The sequence below is a fragment of the Theobroma cacao genome, chromosome 5 (genome assembly GCF_000208745.1).
Source record: "Theobroma cacao cultivar B97-61/B2 chromosome 5, Criollo_cocoa_genome_V2, whole genome shotgun sequence".
In the NCBI taxonomy this organism is placed as follows: domain Eukaryota; kingdom Viridiplantae; phylum Streptophyta; class Magnoliopsida; order Malvales; family Malvaceae; genus Theobroma; species Theobroma cacao.
The window spans coordinates 6,049,420-6,055,547 of record NC_030854.1 but is presented as its reverse complement, the minus strand read 5'-3'; positions in this window follow the sequence as shown (position 1 = coordinate 6,055,547).

The following is a 6,128-nucleotide window of genomic DNA, read 5'->3' as shown; positions in this document are numbered from 1 at the left end:
TTCAGAATACTCTATAAATATTAATTTGTAAGAAAATAGAATATTTTGTCGTATATTTTTATTTTATTTAAATGGTTATAATTTCATTTTAAATCACGTTTTAGACATTGAAATTTAATTTCGATTTCGAAATATGCATTTCTCGCTTAAGTACTACATTTTGGTCGAATTTGAAATTTTTGACGAAAAATGACCAAAATGTCCCTATGAAGTGCAATTTATTTTTTCACTGTTTTAAATTGAAAAAAAGGCTTAAAAGCCTCTAAAATACGACATTTGGCAACGATTAACCACAAGGGAGATAAGAAACTGATACGAAAGTCTTGCGAGATCTCGATATGGTATTCGGGGGATGAGTGCCTATCGAAACATTACGGCGGTTGTCAAGGACTCAAGGATGGTTCTGGGTCGTGACAAACACTATCACTACAACCACCGCTAGCACCTTGTCCCATGGACGTTGGACACTCTTAACCACTTTCACGAACATGAGATGGAGGTTGTAACATATTTCTATAACAACAAAACAACTCATCCATTATTTGTCTCACAAAAAAAAAAAACATTGAAGCTTATGTAGGAGGATACATTTCTAGCAAAGTGAATTCAACATAAGAAAGCTTTTTCCTCGGATCAAGTATATCGACAGTGAACAACACCAAATTCATTTTGTCCACATTTTCTCAATACTTGTCAAATTTCTCTTTCATATTAATTGCCATAAACCGTAAATCAACATCATCACCATTTTGCCATTCAATCAAAGTGGTATACACATTAAAAATGGAATTGAGAAAAGAATTAGCAGTTATGTAAGATGTGCCTGAAACGTTTAAGGTTAAATTATAAAATTCTCTCAAGAAACGAGAAATCCTCCTAACATTTGTACAATCTCTGTCATCAGGCACTCCATCTCCCAACCTCATTAGCTCTGATATGTAGCTATTATCCCATAACTCAAATGGTGCGAAAGCTCTCTGAAATTTCAAAGCTGTATCCAACATAAAAAAAAGTAGAATTTCATTTAGTGCTCACATCCAAACATAATAAACATTTGCTCTCAACTCCCCGTACTAGTAACATACTCTTTAAACTTGGTAAATCTAGTAAGGGATTGTGTAACATATCTCATTGCCCTTTTAATACATGTAATTGAGGTGTTGATATCCTCCAATCTATCAGACACCACAAGATTAACAATATGAGCAATACATCTCATATGGAAAAAATCTACCTTCTAAAATATTAATTTCAGCAACATTAAATTTTTTCTTCAAATGTCCTATTACAACATTATTTAAACTAGCATTATCAATAATAATATAAAAAATCTTTTGGATCCCCAAATCAAGCAAACATTTACTAATTACCTTCCCAATGGCCTCACCTTTGTAACCAGTAATGGGACAAAAGTTTAAAATCATTTTTGCAACTTCTAATCATTATCAATAAAATGGGTAATAAAACACATATAATTAATTATTTGTATCGAAGTCCATGTGTCAGTGGTGAGACACATTTTACCAGGACATGATCTTAACAATCTTTTTATTTGAGTTTTTTCACCAATATAAATCTTATAACAATCCCTAGCAACAGTTTATCGTGACGGTACACGAAATTTAGGACATACTTTATTTATGTGTTTCCTATATTTATGATTTTCCACAAACTTAAAAGGTAATTCACCTAAATGATCATCTCGGTTAAACTCCTTGTAATTGCCTCTTGATCAAACTTTCAATGACCTAATCCATCTCTTTCCAAAGTAAAAACTAATTCCATTTGCTTGTTCTCCTTACTAGCACAGACCAATTTCTACTTTGGACAAACTTTAATATGATTATTCAATGAAGATGTTCCATTTTTTTTGAATCAGCACACAATTCATTATCACAATGAGCACCTTTAGCCTTGTTATTACTATTTTTATCAATAAATTTGGTGAAGTGATCCCACACAACCAATGTAAACTAAAGTGGTTACCTTTGTTTCCGCACTTGGCTTACAACTTCACATGTTTTGTTGGTTTCAATAGAACTAGCACTAACATGAGGTGTAGATGGTGTTGGTTTTGGTATCTCACTAGTTGCCAAATTTATTTCCTTATTAGTTGACATATACAACAAAAAATAGTATCCAAATATTAATTCCAATCCTTAATTCTAATATATTGCCAATCACTTTAATTGAATACCCAAACATTAATTTCCAAACATAATATCCAAACATTAAGCTCTTTGAAATGTTGAATATCAAGTAAAGTTCTTGTGTTAAGCCAAAAGGGTTGAAGTAAAAACATAAGGCCTAGATATTTTCAACTACTGCATTAGCAATGAGCACAATGAGCGAGCAAAAAGAAATCTCAAATATTAAAAGCCAAACATTTCATTGGGTAATAAAAATTACCTTGCTACCAAGAATGATTGTAGGTTGCAGCAGAGATTAAAGGAAACGGTGGCTATTGTTTGAAGTGGCACCGTCTGCGACAATCGATGCTGATCAGGTGGTGACAAGGAAGGGAGATGTTGATTAGGAGAGTCAGGGTTTAGGGAATGGGGAGGGAAATTGAATTGGGGGAATCTATAAAAGGGAGGGGTTGGTCGGTTAAGGGCAATGAATTAAAGGGTTTAATAAATATTTTCACCCTTAAAAGTAAAAAACAAAAAGTTGATTGGTTGTTTGATCAGTTCAAGTGGGAGGGAGTCCCCCTCGATGATCTAATGGATCGATCGATGGGTGAAATCATCGATTGCTGTCACAATTAAGGAACCAAACTATTGATTGCGACAATTGACGATTTCGATTAATTGTTCAGTTGCAACCGACTGATGTACAACCCTAGTTTTGACTGCACCTTTTATTCTAGTCAAAGTTTTGTATTTAACTTTTATGATATTTAATAAAATAATCTGATTTAATTAAAAAAATAAAAGCAGCAATAATCCATTGAAGAATCCAATCCAAATCTAAATTAAGGCGAAGGTTAGGCCTACGTGAAGTAGCCTTTTTTAGGTCTTTTAAAATGGATCAAGCTGTCCAATTGGATATGCATGTGGACAACAAACCAAAGAAAGTCCATAAATTAACATAGGCCCATAAACCTAGGCCTACAGATTTGTCTTTCTAGAACCTAAACCCTACACCCCTGATTGTTCCCTTTCCCAAAGCCAAGACGTACACACCCCACAAATAAAAGTATTTTAAATATTGCTCCTTTATTTATATGATTAGTTAATTGTGCTACCGATCAAAAAAGATATAATCAAAGTTAGTATGCCAAGAAAAGATCATTGGGGTCCCCACTATTCCACTCTCTTTATTGATTTGAATTTTGCCAATTGTGGGGTGTGTAGAAAAGATTTAATCAAACTCATTCCCCAGTTGATCTTCTAGAAAACTTTTGGCGCTGCCCTTCTTTTTACAGTGTGTTTTTTTCCCTATCACTACATTCCAAGAAAATCGTGGAATTTTTTTATATAGATATGTGATCTTTTTCAAATTTCAAGGTCTCCAAAACGTACTTAACGATTAAATGAAATGCTATTCAATTTTGCTATTGCAGCTTGCTCTTTCCTAACAGGTTGTGATCCTTCTTCTTTAGACAAATAAGATTTTTTTTTATTCATAAAAAAAGAAAGAAATGTTACTATTAAATATTTTGGCTCGCTAGCCCTTACTTGTAGTAACATATAGCAGATTTTGGGTAGAAAGGTTTGATCATCTAGAAGCTTGAGGATGGCAGCCGAAATAAGAGCCCTTTGCCTGTTCACATGGCGGCTTTGCTTTGGGTGGCGGAGCCCATAGAAATAAAGGGCATAGAAAGTTAGGAAACCATGGTTTTATTCTCCATTAATTAGATTCATACAACTTTTTTTTAATCTTATTAATCTTCTCTTTAACACAGTCAAAATCTTTTGTATTTCTTGGTTCTATTCTACCTTAATTACTAACCATCCCAGTCCCATCAAGCCCTCTATACTTTAAGGAAAACTATTACATTTACATTACATAATGAGATAAACAAAAAAAAATGTGCCTAAACTTTTAGGAATCAGAATTTTGCTCGCAGCTTCCCAATTTCGTTGACAAACTTTGTTTTCATATAACAAGGCATTTTGTCTACGAAAACTCTTTTGTTTACCCTTAAAAAACACATTATGTTGCAATATTGTAGGAAGCAAGTCATGAGTAATGGTGATTTGCAGTGAAATGACAACCTTGGTGTGAGAACAGCACACTTGCTTACCATATTTTTTGGGTGTCATGTTAGTCTTAATCCTATAGTTGTAGTATGTCATTGTGAGGGTACATGATGGAAATTATGGGTACTGTAGGTGTTTTGACCTTTAAGTTTAACGATGGAGAATTGTTCCAGTGTAAGTAAGGTGTACTGTCAGAATAAATTTTATATATTATTAATAAATTAAAATATTATTATTAATAAATTTTATATATTATTATGTCAGAATAAAAATATTTATTTTTTGTTTTTCCATGTTGTATTGTTTTATAAATTTTTTTTATAAATGAAATAAAGAATTTTATTTATTTTATTATTGTCTATTTCAGTATATTTAATTTTCTTGTAATTTACGTGAAGAGTAAATATAAAAAATTAAAAAAAAATTATAAGTAAAAAGATTTGACAGATTTTTTACTTTTAATAATATCCAATATTCGACAACATCAGAAACATTAAATTCCTTCCCTATGGAATTTTGTCCATTACTGATGGGATTTTTTATTTTTGACTGAAGATATTACTAATTGAAGATTTTTAATGAAATTTTGGACCACATTTCCATCAAATAAAAAGTATTTTCAATGAAAATTAAATTTTTATTGACGAAAAATTTTATCGAAAAATATCATTGTTAATAAGTAGTAATGAAAGCTACTTAACCATCAACTTTTCCTATTGTCAAATGTTAGATCATTGTAGCATCCCTAAATGTTTTGAATCTTGGTGTGAACTTGATGAAGGGTCTTGAATCTAATAATGAAATTCAACGGAGAATTCCATTTTATAATTGACAAACATCTTTTGAAATTATAAGTATTGTTGACTTAAGCTCCAAAAGAAGAAAATCCCAAAATTTGTGTCACCATATAAAGACATGGAAATACTTGAAATGAAAAAACAAATTAGGTGAATGAAACATCATAGTAATGGATTATACATCATTAAAAACATTACTTAGTATTGCCATTTTGGGTTGAAAGTCAAACGATATTAAGCAATTAAGTATTTTATAGATGAAATGAAAATTAAGTTTAGTAATTAACACCCACTTTACCAACTCATTGATCATTTGATAGTGAAGTATGAAATGTTGTTTTACCCAAAAACAAAGAAATCATACTCCACCAAAGTCATAAAGTCCAACTGTTACAGCATAATGAGAAAGGTTGACCTAACGGCAGTGCTGATTTGCATTAGTAGAAGAAAAGTCAGGTTTTTAGGGGGAAGCCCATTGATTTCATCACCAAAATTTTCCATAATATTGACAGCAACAGAGTGTTGTACTCACCTCCATCTCTGCACCCAAAAAGAAACAAAGCTTTTTTGAATTTGGCAAATGAAAGAGACCCAACAATGGCTAAGAGAGAGATCATTTCCGTATAGAGATCATTTCCGTATAGACGAAGATATGTATGTCATCTTACGTTTCGATCATCATTGGAATTTTACTCTTATGTGGATCAAATAGTAAGTTTTAGGTTTCAGTCGTCCCCAGATGATTTGGTTTTTGGAGGATGGTGTAGTTGATAGCATGTTTGATTGGAAATAGCTAAATTATTCTCTTTTTATTTCCAAAGAATATTTGTTCTTTCGTTTGGTTGGTAAATGGCTCAAGGAATAATCATTCCTTTCTAATCTTTATTTCTTAAAATCATCCAAAATCAAAATTAGTTAATCCCAATTCTCATGTTATTTGTCATTCCATGAGTGGGGAATAGCTTCTAAAATTACTCAAGCAAAAATACCCCTACAAGGGGAAATAAAAAAATTTAAGATAAAAAGTTTTAATTTTAATTATATATTATAAAATTTTAATATTTAAAATTTAAAAATTTAATTAAATTAATAATATTTTAATCATAATAATATTTAAATTATAAAT